The sequence below is a fragment of the Stegodyphus dumicola genome, chromosome 6, assembly GCF_044657685.1.
Source record: "Stegodyphus dumicola isolate Sdum_Otavi_A_Nest chromosome 6, ASM4465768v1".
Lineage (NCBI taxonomy): Eukaryota > Metazoa > Arthropoda > Arachnida > Araneae > Eresidae > Stegodyphus > Stegodyphus dumicola.
Window position 1 is genome coordinate 37,537,673 of NC_140773.1, and position 22,048 is coordinate 37,559,720.

The following is a 22,048-nucleotide window of genomic DNA, read 5'->3' on the forward strand; positions in this document are numbered from 1 at the left end:
TCGCTTTATGTCAAAAGTAGAATTGTAATGGCAAGCTCTTTTATTGAATAAAACTTTAATTTCATACTTATTACATTCGCTTCTCGGACTGACCAATTAAACTGTCTTGATGAGGGAGATATTTATAGAATTTTCCTTCGTTTGGAAATGTATAAGGAGAAAAGTGTTTCTGGTGCTTCTTGTGAGGATCGGGGGAATGAAAGAATATTTATGCAGTGGAGATCCTATTAGTTTTTGGATAATCTAAGAATCTTTAAAATACATAAGTTTGTAACAGAATAACTGAAAGTCAAGAAGAATTCCTAAGGAGTCCCTCATAAACTAAGCATATAGCTATAGCCATTTTGCGTGTCTATAATTAACAAATGAACAAAAACTCAATTACTTAAAAAGCAAGGCTTTAACAGCGACTTCTATTAAAATATCAAGCAGAACACTGCATTGCACGAGTAGATGTGCTCTATAGCTCTCACGTGCAGGTACGTTTGCATCAGGGCCCGTGGTAATATCAAACTAAGCTTCAAACAAATCTGCTATGCTAATATGGAAATTTTAACGCAAAGGAATGTGATAAGATGGCATAAAGTTTCTTTGTCTAGGATGAGTGATTTCAGAGTACAATAATTTTCATATCAGTGGTTAAATCCGGTGCCTTTGTTAATGATTACGGTTGCAGCCTCTAAGGTCACTCCAGTGGACAAAGAAGTAAAAGAAGTCTTTTCTTCAAGGTTAGGAGATGGACACTTTTATGTATGAGTGAAAGAATCATCCTCCCCACCGGAAGTTCAGCGCAAATAAACATAGGGATATATATAAGGTGGTTTCCTAAGAAGAGAAAATAAAAAACTTTCCTGTTTAGAGCGATGGGCATGTATGCCTGCTAAGAACGATCACTCCTCACGCATAAGGTTGTGTTCAGACGGCGGCGTAAAGGGCATAGAGGCGTAGTCATAAGGGCATAAAATACGGGAATTCCGTTCACACTTGCAAGAACGGGGTGTAAGCCGTGGCCAATGAGAGAAGATAAACTTTCATGCCCTGTTCTCCTGCTCGATTAATTTCTCGCGTTCGCTCTGCTTGTTTTTTGACAGCGAAATCTTCTTTCAAATCCACGCACGCACGAGTAGCACGCAACAATATTAACCTATTAAATATCCCGATTATGATTGAAAAAGCACACGGTCAAGAATATCATGCAGGAAGAAGCGCATGATGTGCTCTAAAAAGTATCCATAAACCTAAGCTTCTGTGGTTAAAAAGTGCAAGCAATACAAAACTAGAAATATGAAAAGAAATACTTGTTCGATATGCTTGAGCTACTTAAGATATACTATCTATAGCTATTAAGCTGCTTGAGCTAGTTTAATGATAGCATTCTTAGTTCCGCGGCGGTGTATATTTAATTTCATGATACTGTAGTCTACTTACTTCATATTCAATGTTCGTTTAGTATAAATTACATTTGTGGTTGTTAATTTCTCATATATGAACACAGTTGTTTCGTATGAATCAACTTGCTGTTAGAGCCACCGGAAGCAGAATAGCACTAAAAAATCTGTCTTCTTGCCTTCTGGCCGAATTGCTTGTTTTTGCATAGAAACTCTAATTTTACTTGTAATTATAATTTTTTTTCAAACTCTATTTAACTGTATTTGGTGTTCTATGTTTTTCAGTATCTTACAGTTTTTAATGTTTTGAGTTTTAGGTATATTTGTTTTGCCGAGAAGTGAGAACTGAATTAATTGCATGAGAAATATATCTGCAATGAAATTCGAAGAAATACGTTTAAATGAAATGCCGCCCAAATGTGCATAATTGAATAGGCCGTACGAAAAAGCCATGTGGTTTCTACATTAGATTTTTTTAATTTTGTTTGAGATAATATTACTCTTGACAGCACTGTGTGCTTGCTGTTTAATGCTGACTTGACGCCTCGCCTCTGGGGTGTCAAAGAGTTGTACAGTTGCGGATTCAGGATGATACCCGTTTTGTCCTAGTAAACCCCCGGATGTCCGGATGTGCTCTCATCTGTCACTTGTTAAATGCTGATCATTTGCATCCTCCAACAACCTTTCTTTTACAGCATTCAGTTGCAGATACATCTCAGCAAATGTAAAATCAAGTTATGCACACAACGTACATATGCCATAATTGCTTCAACGTTTTACATACCATAACTGCTACTCATACAAGCTTCACTGCTATACTATGAACTCTCAATCTTACGGACTTATCCTATGCTATGCGAAAAGAAAAGATACGCACACCATCCAACTTTATTATACACAGGGTAGGGCCAAGCCCGGGAACCTGCTGCATGACTTCGTCACTTAATAAGCAAACTTTCGTACAGATTTCCATTTCCTTTTTCCATTATACTGTATCCTTCACTTATAAAGGAGAACCGGATATGTTTGAGAGAACGGACGTGTGTCGTTTCGCTCCTGTTTTTTCGAGATTTTCTATTGGAAATTCTGCCGCCGAAAGTGCGCCGTTGGTTTTAAAGTGTGTATGAATATCTGCTACATGCGTGGATACTTTGTTTATGTGTGTGTGACCATTTTTTACGGAGATATAAGTGTTTTAGTGCAATAACAAAGGATTATAGGCTGCTGCAATTTCAGCGGACTTCTGTTCACTTACCTCGCCGCCTTCCCGACGGAAGGTTCCCGCCGGCCAAACACGTGGCACCGAGGTAGGCTTAACTTTTTGTCCAGAGACTAGACAATTGTTTTCAAAAATCCATAACTCTTCAAATTTTAGTGATTTTCACACCGGGTTTTGTTCAAAATGTGTTAAATTTTAAGTTCTATCTTTTTGTATTACTTAATATAATCTTGTATTGATATTTAACGAGTTAGTATATAATAGCTATGTTTTTATGCACTTATGCTAAATTTCACCCTGTATTTAAATAGGCTTAACTGTATTTTCATATGTATTTGCTCCAAAGGGTTTGTCCTTTTGGCAGTTGTTTTTCGCGAAATTTTTAACATTGTCGAGAAGTTGAACTTTTTGTCGAGATCCAGTTCTCGTCATTAGACTATTGTCGAATCTCACTCGACAAGTGTTCGGTTTTCGTTTTTTGACATTTGTATTGATTAAAATAGTGTTTTAAGTATATTTCTTGATCTCTCAACTGTCTTATAATATTCCTTAAGCATTGTTTCACTTTATTTTATGTTTTTTTTTTTTATGTAATTTAATTAATTTTACTGGACTTAGTTGTTTCATATTGTGAAGATTGAAATCTATAATCTCTGCCTATATTTAGTGTCTTGCTATTATAACTGCTGATAATATACCTCGATATGTATTTGAGTCAGTTAAAATTTTAGTCATTCTGCTGTCTAAACATTACTTTGTGTATATTGATTAGTTATACAGGAATTTTGCTTGTATTATTCTCTGTTATCACGTGTCACATATACATTTTAATCTGATCGTTCTTAGTGACTTTTGGACGTTGCACTTTTAGTCTATGTTTTACTATTGCTCTTTAATACTTTATAATGTCCCGTAAATCTGTTTTAACAACTGCCAGAGAAACATCACAGGGGGCTACTAGCGCACCCGATTTGTTAGACTCTGACTTACCTTATGCGGATAAAATTACACTACTCTGTGCTGATATACGCAAAGTAGCTACCACCAGCAGAGGTGGCAGAATCCTCTTATCTTCGGATCTTCGAGAGCATCTGTTACAATCTCTGACAACTTTGCAAACTTTGGCCTTACAGGGGCCTGAGGGCTTACCTATTCCAGAATTGGTGGACGCTGAAGTCAATACATCTACCATAGTTTGCTGTGAAGCGGTTCGACAACATTCTTTCCAGTCACCTGTTCTCCCATCTACAGCTGATCAGGCTTTGGCTCCTGCTCCATCTTTTGCGGATATTGTTCGACGACCTAAAAAGCCTAGCCTTATTATTCGCAGCTTATTAAAGCTGACACTACTAGTGATACGCTTAAAGAACAACTTAATACCAAAGTTCCGCTCTCACAACTTAAAATTGGAATAGATCGTATTACTAAAATAAATAACGGAGGTTTGGAGGTCTTCTGTCAAACACCTGATGATGTTGCGATACTCGAACAAGAACTCACGCGCTCTGATGTACCAGCAGATGTCAGTAGACCAATCAGACGAAAACCAAGAATTGCTATCCATGACTTGCCGGAATCAATCACACCGCAAACAGTACTTTCAGAACTCAGCGGAGCCACGGGATTGCCAGAAACAGCATTCACGATGCGATTCCGTCTCAGGGAGCGACGGAAGGGATACATTAAATGGATTGTTGAATGTGACTCCCCAGGTTTTGCTGCGGTCATGCGTCGGCGAAAAATTTTCGTCGGCTGGCAAGCTCACAGAGCCACTGAATTTATTGAAATTAAAAGATGTTACTCCTGTCAGCAATATGGCCATGTGCAAACAGAATGCAAGAGTAAGCGAAAATACTGCTCCTACTGTGCAGGAGATCACGGGCTCAAAGATTGCACAGCTCAAACACCTGAATGCATCAACTGTGGCGAAGCCAATAATCGTTACGGTACCAGATATGACTTCGCCCATCCCGCCTACCACCCCGATTGTCCAGAGTATCAACGTCGCGTCCAGCTCATCAGGGCAAACACAGACTACTAACTTCAATCCTTATAGTCTAGCATCAGGTAACTTAGTATCTGATTCTTCATTGGATCATATACAAAAAGATCTTAATACCACTCTTCTGCAACGAACTTTACCGACGGAATGTCTACAAATAAACCTTCAACATGCTCGAGCTGCGACGGCACAGACTGTAGAATATGCTACTTCTGAGCATATTGACTTCATCTTAATCCAGGAGCCGTATTGTCTAAATGGTAAGGCGGTTGGCTTTCCACTGCACTGGACACTATATCAAAAGGAAGATCCTTTACTTCCACCCCGTGCAATTATTGTCAACTGTAATTCTTCCTGGTCTCCTTTACTTGTCACTGCGCAGCGAGATATTGTTGCTGTTCTTCTGGAAGTTCATCATCTGACAGTCCTTCTGGTTTCCATTTATTCCTCACCGTCCTCAGAAATCGAACCTGTGCTCTCTGCGATGCAAGATTTACTGACCTCAATTCAAATTCCAAATTTGCTCTTTTCTGGTGATTTTAATGCTCATAATGTTTCGTGGGGATATGCTACTACGGACGTAAAGGGTAGACTTCTGGAAGATTTTATATCCAGTTTTAATCTCGTGAAACATAATTCACATGATGCTCCTCCGACTTTTGATCGTCAACATTCACATGGTTGGCCAGATTTGACTTTGTCTACTTTGCCTATGGCCTCTCTTCTTCAAGATTGGCGAGTAATTGAGGGTCTAAGTCTATCAGACCATAACTATATACGTTTTTCACTCGCGGGAACTACAGCCACCTCAATCATACGGCGTTATAATTTACCTGGCCGAAAGGTCAGACAGTTTACTGCAGCCATTCAAGCCAATTTGGCCTCTTATCATTCTCGTCTTCAATCTCTGCATTCTCGTGAAGATCTACAAAATTTTACTAGTGATCTTATGGCTACCATTCGAATAGTATGTGATAGTGTTTTGCCTATTCGTACCACTAAGAAGTTATGTACATTAAATTGGTGGAATGCTCAGCTTCGTACTCAACAACAAAAATGTAGAGCTCTTCGACGTCGGCTAAAGCAAGAGCGTCGAAATAATATCAGCTCCAATACTCTGCTTCTTTACCGACAGGAAAGAGCATGTTACAAACAAATGATTATACGTGCCAAATTAACTAGCTGGCGCAAATTTTGTTCTGAGACAACATCTGTTTATGGTATTCATCATAAGATTGCGACCGACAAGCTGTTTAAGCCAGCAACTTTCCATCTTTTACCTACAGTTAGTCCTAATAGTCACCTGACTGAATCAACTCTATCAGAAGTCCTTGATACGGTTTTTTCTACAGATGATAATTCAACTGATTCCTCCTTTCATCAGACTATTCGAAATCAAACTTCTAGTCTTCAAACACCAGACGATGTTATTTTTACTACTCAAGAAATTCGGCAAGTCTTACGCCAACTCCCTAATAAGCGCGCACCGGGTCCAGATGGTGTTGACTATCGTATTGTCAAATTGATTATTAGCACCAATCTCAGTCTCTTCCAAAGCCTGTTTAATAAGCTATTCAATAGTGGAACTTTTCCTCAATGTTTTAAAATTGGCCAGGTGATCTTATTTTTAAAGAAACACCGTGATCCAGCCCGTGCCGATTCTTATTGCCCTATTTGTTTGTTGTCAGCTTTTGGCAAAACTTTTGAAAAACTTCTTATGGGACGATTGAGATTTCATTTGCACTCAACAAATTATCTGTGTCCTTTTCAATACGGTTTTCGCACCAAAAGATCAACACTGCACGCTTTAAAGGAAGTTCAAGATACCATCCTGCGCAATAAGTTCTCCGGCCACCACACAGCGTTTATCTCAGTGGATTTAAAGAGCGCCTTCGATACGTTGTGGTGGCCGGCAGTTCTATATGCATTAAGAGATGCCAATTGCCCCCGCAATTTATATAATACTCTTGCACATTATCTGTCCGATCGACATTTGATCATTTCCTATAATGGAGGCCTGGTACATAGATGTCAGACTCGAGGGTGCCCGCAGGGTTCATGTGCGAGCCCCTCTCTCTGGAATGTGACATACAATCTTATCCTTAAGCAGCCATGGCCTGAACATACAACTGTGGTTACTTATGCCGATGATACCGCATTCATAGTGCGAGGTAGGACTCGTGATCAACTTCAAGCAAACTCACAGGAGACCTGTTCTTTGTTTCAGTCTAGATGTGAAGATTTTAAATTGCAAATCTCTGAAGAGAAATCGCAAATTCTGATCATTCCTAAGAAGGGTGGTTCTATGGCTCGTCAGCCGAGAATAACCATAAATGGCAAGCGTCTTCGTATTAAACGTGAACTTAAATACCTTGGAATTATTTTCGACGACAAACTCAATTGGATTCCCCATGTGTTAGATCTCAAGAAGCGTACTGCTGTGATTGCTCAACGCCTTAAACTTATGAAGGGAATCCGCTGGGGCTTAAATCCACATCTTCTTAAAGTTTTATATGCAACAGTAACTGAAAAGATTGTTTCATATAGTGCTGCAATTTGGGCAGCACCAATGCAAGGACGCAAAGTCCGACATTTAAATAGTATACAGAGACCATTTCTCTTAAATATCACTCGTGCCTTCCGCACATCACCAACTAACGCCCTCGCAGTTGCAGCTGGAGTCTTGCCTTTACCTATTGCGGTTGAAAAGGACGCAGCTTATCAGTTGATTAGACAACTTGGCTGTTCAGTTCAGTTTGGAGATCACTCTTTCTCCTCCCATGATTATGAAGCAGCAATAAACAGAGAAGATCAACACCCCTCCCTCTATGGTACGGGAGTTAAAGTTAATCTCAAACCGAGTCATCAAGTTTCTCATGCTGATCTGGTCTTTTATACTGATGGCTCTAAATAGGAAGATCAGGTTGGCTGTGCATATATAGCCATACTGCAAGATCAGACAACTCTTCACCAGTGGAAATGCCATCTGTCTTCTTTTAACAGCGTCTTCCAGAGTGAGGCTATTGCTATTCGACAAGCAATACAAACAATCATTAATCATCGATATTCACATTCCTATGTTCTTACCGATAGTCTCTCCACATTGTATGCCATTTTAAATCCTCTGCATTCATCCCCCATTATTGTGGACATTCAAACTAGCTTGTCTCGACATAAAAATCTATACATTTGTTTAGAATGGACAAAAGCTCATGTGGGGAACTACGGTAATGAAACTGTCGATAGGCTTGCTAAAGAAGCAGCACAGAATCACGAGATAACACAGACCTTGACGGTTTCACGCCCAGTATCTAATCTAAAGCGTCACTTACTTCTCTCAGCCATCTCCTTGTGGCAAAATGCATGGAGTTCGGAGGAAACTGGTCGCCGAGCATTTGCCCATGTCCCTAAAGTAGATTTAGACCGATTAATCATGCCACCACAGCTGATCTTCTACATTACGGGCCACGGGCCTTTTCCCTTATATTTCGAGAGACATGGACTCTCTTCCTCAGCACTCTGTAGTTGTGGACAACTGGGCAATCCAGAACACTATCTAATCGATTGTCCACTTACTACTGAATTCCATATTCCTTTTCCACCAACGGATAGGACTGCCTTTAGTCGTTTTTTGATTAAGCAACGGCATCAAGTCAAAAAGATAGTCCGTTTAATTGACAAACTGATGAATCTGGGACTTGATCTTTGTGCCTTATAATATCGACATATGATTCAACTTCTTCAACTGCTTGTATATATTATAACCCATCTACTTTTATGCTCTGAAGTGTTTGTAACCATTGTAATCTATTGTAATCCATCTGTTATAAGTCGCTGTGTATAGCAGCAGTCAAATATTTGTATATTCTCTCTCAGCATCTTTTTCTAAGTGCAACCAGGTAATATTGTCTATAACAGCTGTCCTTGTACCTATGGTACATTTAATACCAGGTGCTGTTTAGTATCTGTATATCTTGCATTTGCCTATTTACCGATGAATAATAATGTTATCTTTTGCATATGCACATTTATTATCAAGTGCTGTTAAATATCTGTATATATTGAATTTGCATATTTATCTGTTGCATATGTATTGTCCTAATAGTCTCTTTGTTGTCCATAACAGCTATCAATGTACTTATGGTACATTTTTTACCAGGTGCTGTTAAATATCTGAATATATTAAATCTGCATATTTACCTATGAATAATAATGTTATTGTCTTTATTTTTATCTTTTGCCCATGTATTATCAAACATATAACTGTCTGTATTCCCTCATAATGCACTATGATAATATCTACATTGAACGTGTTTTGCGTTTTTCACTGTATAATAGTATATAATATCTTGGCATATTTAGTTGGGCGTATTAATGGTACATTGTTTGCCAGTTGCTGTTAAACATCGGTATACCATATACTTGCATATTTGGCTATACATTATACTGTTACTGTCTTCTTTTCATCAATTGCCCATGTAATATCATACATTTAATTCTCTGTGTAATAATAACACTGAATGTATTGGGGTCGCTAGAGATTTTCATTGTATAATATATCCAACCATTATCCATTGTTTTAAATATATCCATTGTATTTATACCAACATTGAATGTATTTTGTGTTTTTCACGGTATAATATATGTTCATAATTTGTGGCATACTTAAGTCTATATTTCATCCTTTGCAAATGTATAGTAACACATTTAACTGTCTGCATCAATTTATTTGCTGCATAAGGATCACAAGTGTCATGATAATTTTAAATGTATATTTGTGTTACCAACACTGAATGTATTTTATATTTCTATTGTATAGTATTGTATAGTATCTACTGTATCGTATCGTATTATGGTATTTTTTTTTTGTATTGTATAGTATCTTATATCAATTGGCTTTATACAGGTTAAATATGTTAATTTTTATTCATTATAATCGTTTAATTAGCTTTTGTATTGTATTGTATTGTAGTATTGTATAGTATTGTATGGTATCTTATATAAGTTATCTTTTATGCAGGTAACTGCATCAATTTATTTGCTGCATTAGGATCACTGGTATCATGACAATTTTAAATGTATTTTTGTGTCACCAACACTGAATGTATTTTGTATTTTCATCACTAGTGTCATGACAATTTTAAATGTATTTTCGTGTCACCAACACTGAATGTATTTTGTATTTTCATTGTATAGTATTGTATAGCATCTACTGTATCGTATTATATTGTGGTATTGTATCTACTGTATCGTATTGTGTTGTGGTATTGTATAGTATTGTATAGTATCTTATATCAGTTGGCTTTTAGTACAGGTTAAATATGTTAATTTTTTTTTGTATTGTATTGTATTGTAATATTGTATAGTATTGTATAGTATCTTATATTCGTTAACTTTTATGCAGGCTAAATATGTTATTTTTATTCCTCATAATCGTATAATTAGCCTTATTGCATGTTTTTCCCACAATACCACGTGATCAAGTGTATTGTACCGCTATTGCATTCTGTTACATTGTATTCTTTTATTTTTATTTCTTTTGGTATATCCTCTCTGTATTGCTGTAATCATTTACATTCATTATTTCACTATGTTCTCTATTTTTATGTTATATTGTCATTAAGTCTAATTCTACTGTCTATATTTTATTCATTGTATATTATTGGGCTGCCCAACATCAGACTGTACTTTAGCTTATGTATATTCTATATTTGTGTGTATTACACCTTTGTAAAATTTTTGCTTATTGTCCAAACTCGCCCTTTTTGGCCCTGCATGCTTTTGTTATTTTATTTAATAAATGTGGGGCCTGGGCGGTTGTTGGGACTGTCTTTCGTGGGCATTTGGTCTGTTGGACTGCCCCCGGGTTGAATTTGGCTCTGGGTTTGGGCGCCCGGCGCGTGGCGTCTTGTGATTCCTCTTTAGGCTCTAGATATAGGTGGACGTGGTGCTATACCGATTAACCTTTTGGTAAAGGGACAGTGCCCACGTCCTCCGTTGCTTATCGCTTATCGCTTATCCTTCACTTATATACATAATAACAGACAGCCTGTCTACGTTATACGCCATCCTTAACCCCACCCACAGTTCTCAAATAATAGCAACTATTCAGGAATACCTCCATGTTCATAAAGAATTAAAAATTAATCTAGAATGGACGAAAGCCCATATCGGGAATCATGGTAATGAGACTGCAGATCGGCTTGCAAAAGAAGCAGCCTATAACGTCGAAGTAGTCCCAGTACAAATCCCATGGCAGGTTTCTCATTTAAAACGGAATCTGCGCGCCACAGCTCTAGCACTCTGGCAGGCTGCGTGGGACAACGAAGACGCAGGCTGCCGAGCGCATACATTTCCACCTAAAGTAGATAGGGAACTACTGTTTGCACGACCACAAATGGTGTATTACATCACAGGGCATGGGCCCTTTCCAGTATATTTTGAGAAATTTGGAATCTTCAATTCGGATCAGTGCTGCTGCGGCGATCTGGGCACAGCAGAACACTACGTTCATGAATGTCCTCTCACGGAGGGAATGCACATTCCGTTCCCGCAGACGAACAGGGAGGCATTCAACAGATTTATGGTTAAGCAGCGACACCAGACCAACAAAATTACTCATATAGTTGATAAGCTAATGGACATGGGCTTAGACTTATGCCATGTGTAAATATAACTGGTCAGTATGTCAGCAAATTTCAATGTAAATCAGTATCATTCAAGCATAAGTAATCTAGGTATGTGTGCGATGTGTGTATATAGTGTGGGCAAGCGTGTCCTAATGTATGTTATTATTATTATTATTATTATTATTATTATTATTATTATTGTGATAGGTGTATATACTAGCTCTGTCTTATTATTCCAAAGCAAATTAAGGTAATGTCATGTAAGTATTTAGAAAGTATATGTATGTAACAGTGCTGGATTGCATGTCAGCGAATATGTATTAACAGAAGCATTTAAATAACTACTAATGTATATCTGCCCTTGTTTAGCCATGTACAATGCTATTCTTGAAGATTCAAAAAATCACTGGACCGGGGCACTTTGTACGGGTATCAACCCGGTGGCATTTGGTTCGCGGAACTGCCAACCGGATGGTCCAGGCGTTGGGTTTGGGCGTCCTGTGCAAGCCTCCCATGTGGCCTCTATGGCTTTACTCTGTATAAGGGCGGACGTTGCCCTAAATGCTAATTAACTTAATAGTAAAGGGGTGGTGGCCACGTCCTCCGCCACTATCACTATCACTATCCTTCACTTATGATTTAGAAATTTTGATGGCCTGCAGTGTATATTCAAAGCTTAGCTTCTTTCCCAAAATGTAGATCTTATTACAAGTGGATAATACCTATTTTCATCCAATGGAATGCGTTTATTGTCACTTTGGAAGCAAATATCCGTGTAATTACACCTTTGGTGCCACTGTAGCTATACTTTTGCTGTTGTATTGTAGCTATATATATTGTATACATGTCATTATTACATATTGTATATATGTCAATTTATTACGTCAGCTGTTGAATTGGCTATCAAACCTAATCTGATTTCTTATTTTACGGTATAGATGTTTGTTATTTCACATTCGGAAGGAAACAATTGCCCCATTTTTTACCGCTCACATTACCTTGACCACTATCATTGTGATGCCTATAGTATATGAGTTTACTGCAACTAATAAGGAATTGATTTCGTTTTCGATATGGCATACCGTTGGACTACTTATTTACTTTTAGAGCTAAAATAATAACTATAATAATTCTAACTGAAACTATTGTATTTTAAGAACATTTTACAAAATGCTGCTCTGATCGGTGTAACAGTTAACGCTGTTGGCTGCCGTATCGCTGAGGTCGGGTTGAAATCTTGGGAAAAGTTTTGGTATTCTTACGTTTATAGTGTCTCTACGGCACAGGAGTACTTAAATTACTGGCAAGCCAAAATTTCTGTCAAAACGCTAAGTAGCAAAGGAAGAAGCTGAATGATAATATGGTCAGTCCCTCAGGATGATCTTAATAAAAATTGGTAAAGAACCTTTGCATTCTCACAGCTTAAAATCAGTGTACCCTGCGTAACATTCTCTGTAATGAGACAGTCACATAGCCGATGGATATTGACTATTTCGAACGGATAATTTAAGTTGCAAACGTTTGGCCATTTGAAACAACAATATGCACACAATGAAATCTTTAAGTTATGTACTTTACCTGATCGACAATTATTTGACGTAAAATCATTTCTAACTCTTGTATTTCCAACCAGCGGTTAGTGGTAGAATCACTAAACATAGGTAGTTTGATGTAAGTCCGAATTCTCGGTGAACACATTCACATCATCGGACTTTCGCGGTTTTTTTCGTACGTAAAAATGAATCCTTCTCATTAGGTAGCTAGTTCTCGTGTGCTGATAGATAGCTGTCCATAATTTAATAACCGTAATCCGGTGCTTCGATTCTGACAATGGCACAGTTTCTAATTTCCGAGTGAATACAGCAAGTAATTTTGTCGTAAACAATGTAGCTGTAATCGCAAGCCGGGGTTTGGATTCTGACGATGGCACAGTTTCTCGTTTCGAACTGAGTGAATCAAGTAACTCTGCGTGTATTGTAAACAGTGTATTTGTTTAGCTATACATACTTTTCATTGTATTGCGATATTTTTGCTATCGCTTAAAAAAGATACAATTTAATGCAAAATAGATACTTGAACTCTGTACTTATTAATATGTCTGGTACCTTGAAGTCAGCTATATCATAGTGTTAAGTGGGACTATCCTGTATCTTCTATAACTAGCATTATGTCAGTAATTCAAGCTAATAAGTACAATAACTACTGTACGTGAGTTAAATACCATTGAATACATATTTTTTAATTATCATCTTGAATTATAGCTGCGGTTGTTATGAATACTTATGAAAGGTAATTCTTATGTTAACGATAGCTTGAAATTTCTACATATTGGTGAATAACATGAACACATATTATTACTATGCAAATGCAATTACTTGGGAGACCTAAAAGCCTTTCATTGATTTTTATGATATCCGTATGCATACAGAATAAAATATTTATTCCACTTAGCATTTAGAAATTATTCATATGGTACCTAGTGCTTTATTACTTCAGACTAATCATGTGAACTGAGACAAAAATACATATATAAAGAACCATACATACAGTTGTACCGCCCAGACGGTATAGTGGTTAGAGAAGTCTGACTGCGATACCGAAGAGCCTGGGTTCGAATCCCGGAGAAGGCATGATTGTAACTGTCCGTCCATTTATAGGAGGCGATGGTGACCCACCTATTACGTGCCTACATAATAAATAGACCACCACATCTGGCATTATATAGATTAATGAACTATGTTACACTGTAACTGTTCACAACATTGGAAAACAAAATACGTACAGTAGTCATACAAGTAGAATAATGTGTTGAGAATTGATGAAAAATCCTGTACTATATTTATATCAACTGATTACAATTATAATGTCGTGTAAAATGTTATACACATCGTAGCCAAATGTTCCTGCATTTAAAAGTAAATTTTCGCTTTACTGTAGGCAATGAATCTTAACAGGTTACTAAGCATAAACACTAAATTAATTGCAACTCAGACAGTACTCCAGACATTCCATTTTAGGCATTCTAGCTTTCTAGTTGACGTAACGAAAGCATTACAGTTTATGGTTCAAACAACTGTTTTGTTCTCTTGCTTGGCGGAAGTATATCGCTTAAAGCAGTAAACGCGTCTTGATTTCGGAAGCATTCAATTTCATGCCTTCATATCAAACATAGCCAGCATCTTTCCTAGGGCTAGTAAAATTCGGAACTTACGGCGTCAGAAAACCTTAAAAAGAAAAAGTAATACCCTACTCGTTGAATCTTCACTTTCACCTTTAATTAAATAATGATAATAACACATAAAGTAATTAAAAACAAGCATTTTGTTGACTGCACTTTCTTTGCAAGAACATCTAATATGCATGTTATACAGTAACAATATTCATAACTTCTTCCACCATTTCTTTATACTTATTTTCGTGGACCACATTTGAGACGCCTCATGTCAAAATATTTGTAAGAACTAAAATTGTGTTTAAAAAACGCGCTTTTTTCTCGAAATGGGATGAATATGAGCATTTATTGCACTTGCAAATTTTGTGCAAAACTATATACTTTTCATAAATGCTTATTTCACTTACAATACTTGTCGATTACTCTCCTAAAAACATTATCAAGTTATTGTTGCGTTTCGATCTCCCAACGGCATTTGAGGTAAATTGGGGAAGTAGTATTTTTTTCCAATTCTTTTCTATTTTCTCTCTCTAAAATAAAAGTTGCATCGAATTTTCTCTCTAATGATAATATGTTTAGATCATTTGCATTTTTTTTTTTTTGTTAGAAACTTTTCTACATTTATTCTTCATCTTTAATTCTTCACCAACCTAGTCGATGTACTTAAAAGAATCGAGCATCATTTAAACGGAAGGCAAATGTTTACGACTTTTTTCTTAATCAATAAGCTAATGTAAATTCTACTCTGTTCTAAGAGCCATTCTTGTCGTTTTCGAAAACCTTTTTACATTTGTTCTTGATTCGATAAAATTGATTTTTACAAAGCACGCAAGTAATTCTAATTCATTTTAAATATTTTCAAGGAAAAGTATCGTATTCCAATCTCAGGGGTATTCACTCATTTCTTAAATTTAATTTTATATTCCGTTTCTTATATATCTAACAATTTCCAGAGAAGAAGTATTGGAAAATTTTTAGAAAGGCCTTACTGCGAAACTAATTAATAAATCTACTAGAATTAAAAGAATATATCAATTTCTGCATATATAAACAATTAACTGTTCAGATATTATTAATTGCAAAGTAAAAATTTAAAAATGTATTTGAAACTTATTAGAATCGAGGACGAGTTTTATTTCCATTACATGTGCACTTGAAATGCCATAAATGTGGTAATTTGTTTTTCTATACAGTTATCATTTAAAATTTTTATACAAGAGTCGTACATTTTCTCTTACATAATATTACAAATCCGATTCATCTTATAAGAACAATTTAGTTTCCTAATAATTCCAGCAGTTTACATGCTTTTGATCAATAGTAAAAGAGCGTTAAACTATTCAGGAGACTTGCAACTGATTTTAAGATTAATCGTGTATAATATTCTACGTAGCGTTTTTTAAACGACTATTATGTTTAAAGGTTCAGTGATAAAGTTTTAAAATTATCTGCTGTATTCAAATAGTATTTAATCGTAGATTTCTTTTAGGCTTACACGCGCATTTGTTGTTAATTCATTTGTTCACATTTGTAGTTATGTACTATTAAAAAGCTTTTAAAAACTAATTAATATTTTTTTATGCATTTTACTTGCTTCATTAATATATATATCTCTCTTTTCTGCATTTCTATTGTATACTGTATTTCCCGATTGAAAAAGATATCTTTTGGTACAGTGAAATAATTTAATTATTTGTTAGATAACATAATTTGTTATACTTTGTTCATAATAAAAATAAACGGAAAATGAATCATATTTCATACTCATTGGTTTCAAACATTTTCCCCATAATTCAAACTATCACATAAAGAAAGAGGAAATTTATCTATGATTTTCATTATACTCCTTCTCTGACACTATTTTTTTCTTTCAATAGTATTTTCAAAAAGCAACATCATTACGGACAAAAATGTACTAGAAATTTAGGAATACCTCGCTTACTACTTTTAATTGGTTATTCTAAAGTACCGTACTAAATGAATCCACACTGATTGGAACATTACTTCTATAGGAAAATTAGTAATTCTTCCTTATCAGATTTTTTAGGGCAAAAATGTAAACATATTTACCTAAGATTAATGGAAAATAATAGCAGTGTAAAAAAACTGAGTAAAATTTATTACTCAAATTACTAATCGTATTATAAAGGGAGTCCGCACTGAATGAAGCCGCATTATGCAAAGTATACCTATACTTTCGTTATAACTTTGATTGCACGAACACCAACATTCGTTAAATCTATTTTCTTCGGCCTACGGATAACAAAAACAAATTCTTTGTTTTGGCTAATAAATGTATACAAGGGTTCACAGACCTCAGGATTTTAAGAACGAAAAACCAAAATTGCATTCTGAGATTGCAAAAGAATTTCAAATTCAGAGACTTATATGGTAAAAATTACATATTTTTGCAACCACTGAATATGCTTTATTAGTCTGCCACTATCAATAACCTTTGAACTTCTCCTTGGATCTTAGCAGCTGCTTGACCATCGTTCTGTTTAACCAAAGAATTACCTTTTTTTGTTTTATATTTCCTCTGAGGTGAAGAAAATTACAGCTCTGGAGTTACATTTGGAGATTTCTTATATTACTATTGTTTAGCCATAAGAGGGTCGTCATTTTGCTTGCCAGTTAAAAGGTTTTTGTTACTAACCACAACGTGAAATTCTGAAAATGACATGTAGAAGCGAAAGTCGTATTTCAATTCAGTCCTGGAGGAGAAAAATACGTTTTGCGTTGGCAGGGTTTCAGTAAGCTTCTTGTTACTGTTCTGAGAATTCTTTCATTGCATGTAGAAATTCTGTTAAATTTGCATGACTCTAAGTTCTGTTATACAGATAAATTTTCTCAATCAATCAGGCGGGAGAAAGAGATCTTGCCTTTCTGACTAAACTTTCTACGAATTTACTCTGAGTGAATCCTTCGAAATCTATTATGATTATGATTATTTGGTAGCAAAAAGAATTAATCTGAGATCAGAAGTTGACATAAAAGTTTCTGAAGGAATTAAGTTTTTAATGGACAATCTCTACAGATTTTAGTGTAAAATACCACATTTACTGGAAAATTTCTTTCTGTCACATAGTGTCCCCCTTAGCGTTTTCTCAACAAATGATTTAGAAACTTTCGATTTATAATAACAATGTAAAATTTATGCGCAAATAAGAAAGTTGTAGAGACATTAGGTATATTTTGAAGCAGGAAAGATGAAAATGAGCAACGCCTTCGGCAGGGAATCGAGTTAGGATTTTAATTAGGATTTAAAATTAGGATTTTTTTTTTTTTTTTTTTTTCTCCTGAGAAGAATCCTCACCACATATATTGTAGAGACTCTTCTTACAAAATTCTTTATTTTATTTTAAGAACCTATGCTAATAGAAGTACACTTCTTATAACTATGTTTCAAGAAACCTGTAACCAAACACTTCCTAAGGAATCACACATAATGTACAGACAAACAGTTTTTAATATAATAAATCTCTTTTCTATACCCTTATAAATAATCCAAAATTGTGATAATTTTGGTAACATACGCAGACCACCACACCGCGAAAGTACGCTAAGAAGCAAGGAGAATTACATTATAAAGTATTTTGTGTAAGTAAAAAGAATATTAATTTCTTTGACATGCATAATATAGTAAAATAACTGTGTCTTTATGTCTGCTTTTAATGTGCTATGCTTATCATTTTAGCTGTCTCTTTAAAAATAGTCTACACAACTTATCTGTCTCGTTCTGCCTTTAAGGTACTAAATAAGAAAAGCTTAAAAATACGCAAGTAAACAGATTGACTAGAGAAGCTGGTTTTTTTATAATGTAGCGAATAGTGCTCAGAAACGGGGTGTCAGTAAGATGCATTTCTTCACATTCTTAAAGTCTAGAAAAGTATCCGAGAGTTTGAGTACCAAGGACTAAAATTAGAGAGAAATTCCACGTTATGAATTATCTTAAAATCAAATGCACTCAATGTTTTGGACGATTCTGGAAGAGAGAAAATTTCACTTTTTCCTTTAAGTTAAATTTCTGGTTAATAAATCATTTGATGTTCTTTGGTTCTTTAAAAGAAGTCCGAGATTTGTTGAAGAAATTTTTATTACCTGATTAAAAACCATTTCACAAAAATAAAAGAGCCAACAAAACATTTTAAAATCAAAAATTGTTTAGTTCAAGCATGTAGTAAAAACTCATAAAATCTGTTTTATTTATGCCCCTAAATATATTGCAAAATACTGGAATTTCAACTGGTGCACGGAAAATTTACTTAATTTCTTTAATTCGCTGTTCAGGTCTCAGTGACTTTATATATGCAAAACTTCGTTTACAAGTAATTAGGCGATAAAGAATATTTCACGTATGATAATTCTATTTCACGAGGATCAAATGGAAAGTTAGGATTTTTTTTATCTCCTGAGAAGAATTCTCATCACTGATATTGTTGAGACTCTTCTTACTAAATTATTTATTTTAAAAAACTATGTTAATAGAAGTACACATCTTAGAACTATGTTTGAAGAAGCCTGTAACCAATACGTAATTAACCTATATGCAATGATTTTTATATAATTCCTAAGTAATAACACGTAATGCATAGATAAACAGTCTTTAATACAGTAAGTCTCAGCTCTTTTCTATGTCATTATAAGTAACCAAAAATCGTGATAGTTTTATTGGCATAGTAATGATTCGGAAAAAATTGAAATCAAAAATTCCATAAAAATTAAAAAAGAAAATTTTTTAAAAATATATTAGTTTTGAATTCCATAAATAAACTATAAAATCCTTAAATAATTTGCCATATAATAAATAATTTATCATTAAGTCAATAAACAACTTATAAACTTTAAGTCATTTTATAGCCTCAATTAAGTCATTTTATAGTCTGATAGTGCTATATGCCATGCACGTCTGCATTTTAAAACATTATAATTCTTTTACGCGTGTGGTTTACAAATTTATTATTTAATGTTAATTACTACACATTTTTACATTATGAACACACAGTTTAGGTGGAAATAACAAAACATATTTTTTATCTGTTAAAGCAAATTACTGAAGTATGTATGTTAAAATCTCTGAAAAAGTATTTTATGCGTGTGGTTTATAAATTTATTATTTAATGTTAATTACTACACATTTTTACATTATGAACACACAGTTTAGGTGGAAATAACAAACATATTTTTTATCTGTTAAAGCAAATTCCTGAAGTATGTATGTTAAAATCTCTGAAAAGGTATTAAATTGAAGAAACAACAGATGAAGTTTAATGTGACAGTAATTATATCTATGATGTGCTTGTTTACAAATTAAGAACTAAACGTTATATACTAGAACAAGTACTAAGAATTTCAAATTTATAACTTGAATACGGTCTTAATATAAAATTTCAGACAATGTAAATTTTAGACAAATGTAGAGAGAAATAATACGCCTTTGAACACGGCAGATTTGCGTTTGCTGTAAGAGCTAAATATCTGTTAAGGTGTTCCTGTTTTTTCTATATATATTTATAAAAATTATCAAAAGTTCCTATATCTTCACAGGTTAAAAAATGGTATTAAAGTGCATATTTGAAACCCATTTTTAAACGTATGAACTGCTTACATTCTAAAGTCAAAAATCAAAAATAAATAGACAAAAATCTTCAGATAAAAGTTTTAAATCAGCTAAATAAAAATTTTGAATCAGTTTGATGCATGCAAGAATTACAGCTGCAACATAGAAATAAACTTAAGTGATTGAAATAACATTAAAAACAAAAAGAACTTTACAAACGAATATCCTGATAGTGCTATATGCCATGCACGTCTGCATTTTAAAACATTATAATTCTTTTACGCGTGTGGTTTATAAATTTATTATTTAATGTTAATTACTACACATTTTTACATTATGAACACAGGTGAAAATAACAAAACATATTTTATTATCTGTTAAAGCAAATTACTGAAGTATGTATGTTAAAATCCCTGAAAAGATATTAAATTGAAGAAACAACAGATGAAATTTAATATGACAGTGAAGATATCTATGATGTGCCTGTTTGTCAATTTAAAGGTCTTTTAAAAATCATTTTAATATTTAAGAGCAGTCAGGCTCGAAACTCAATCTAGCAAAACAAATTAAGAACTAAACGTTATACATTAGAATAAGTACTAAGAAATTCAAATTTAGTACTTGAATACGGTCGTAATATCATATATTAGACAATGTTGCATCATGTTGCATATCCAGAGTTGCATCCTCGTTAAAATTTCAAAAGGAGATTATTTCCTTGCAGTCCAATTAGTTAATTTTGCTTTTGTGCGTATTAAATGCGTTCTAAAGCATCGTTTAATACTGGAATTACGAAACTATATTTTATTATATATAGTTCTACTGGAACAAGATACTAGCTGCCGAATTTTTTTTGCATAAATAGTGTTTAACATCTACTCCAGCGCACTGTATAACATTCTGCAGCTTGATACTTCACAATACAGGTTTTCAACAGAAATCTCCAATGTTTCTTTGTTACGTAAACCCGAATAAAGGTACAAGGAAAGCACTGCTAAGTGTTCTTTCGCTTTACTTACCCCTAGAGTGATTCGTTAAACTGTCTCCATTCAGGTATTCTCTTAGTGTCAAAGTGAATCTGCAGTTATCCTAAGGTGACAACAAAGATGTCTCAATCATCAATCACGGAACAAAGATTCATATAAAGCGATAAGAAAGGGCTTTGAAAGAAGAGCATTAAGAGCTTTTTGTAGAAGTGCTATTGCAGGCGCCTTTTCGCGAAGATCCATCATATTGTTTCATTATTGGCGATACGTCAGATTGAAACAATCTCTCTTCATCAAAAAGTGAAGAGCAAACAGTAAAGCTTTTATAAAACTAACTCTTCCTTAATGGAAAATGAATTATTTTAGTAGAGAAATATTGAAATACGCACAACTTTGTTTAAATACATAAATAAATAAATATAATTAATAATAATTAATAAAGGAAATACATACAAAATATGATATTTATTGTTGCCTATATGCGTCCGTTTTTATCTTTTACTCTGCGTTTAATTAGATCCGTACCGAGGTGGAAGGAGTGAAGTAATTTCTCTCAGTTAGAAATGTTTGAAATTTGAAAGACAAACCTCAGATGAGATAAACTAGTCATTAATGCAAAAGAGAGAAATAATATGCCCTTGAGGGCGGCAGATTTGTGTTTGCTGTAAGAGCTAAATATCTGTTAAGGTGTTCCTTTTTTTTCATATATATTTATAAAAATTATCAAAAGTTCATATATCTTCACAGGTTAAAAAATGGTATTAAAGTGCATATTTGAAACCATTTTTTAAACGTATGAACTGCTTACATTCTAAAGCACAATAATCAAATATAAATAAACAAGAAACTTCAGATAAAAGTTTTAAATCAGCTAAATAAAAATTTTAAATCAGTTTGGTTTTTGATTGCGTAATTATCAAACACGTGTGTTCTCAGCTATATATTAAAAATTTACTTAAATGCTGAATAAAAGACTTTAGCTAAAGATGGAATATTTAAAATAAATTCCCAATCTACTTTCAAGATTCTTTTAAGTAATTAATCAGAGGAAAATGCTAAAGCTTTAATTATCTGAATATTAAGTATATTTTT

At 34.4% G+C, this 22,048-nt stretch overlaps 1 protein-coding gene across 3 annotated transcripts in view; it reads left to right on the forward strand.

The window, feature by feature from the left end:
• Positions 1-22,048, forward strand: part of LOC118187137 (uncharacterized) — a 385,201-nt gene that overhangs the window by 24,156 nt on the left and 338,997 nt on the right. The window lies entirely within an intron of this gene.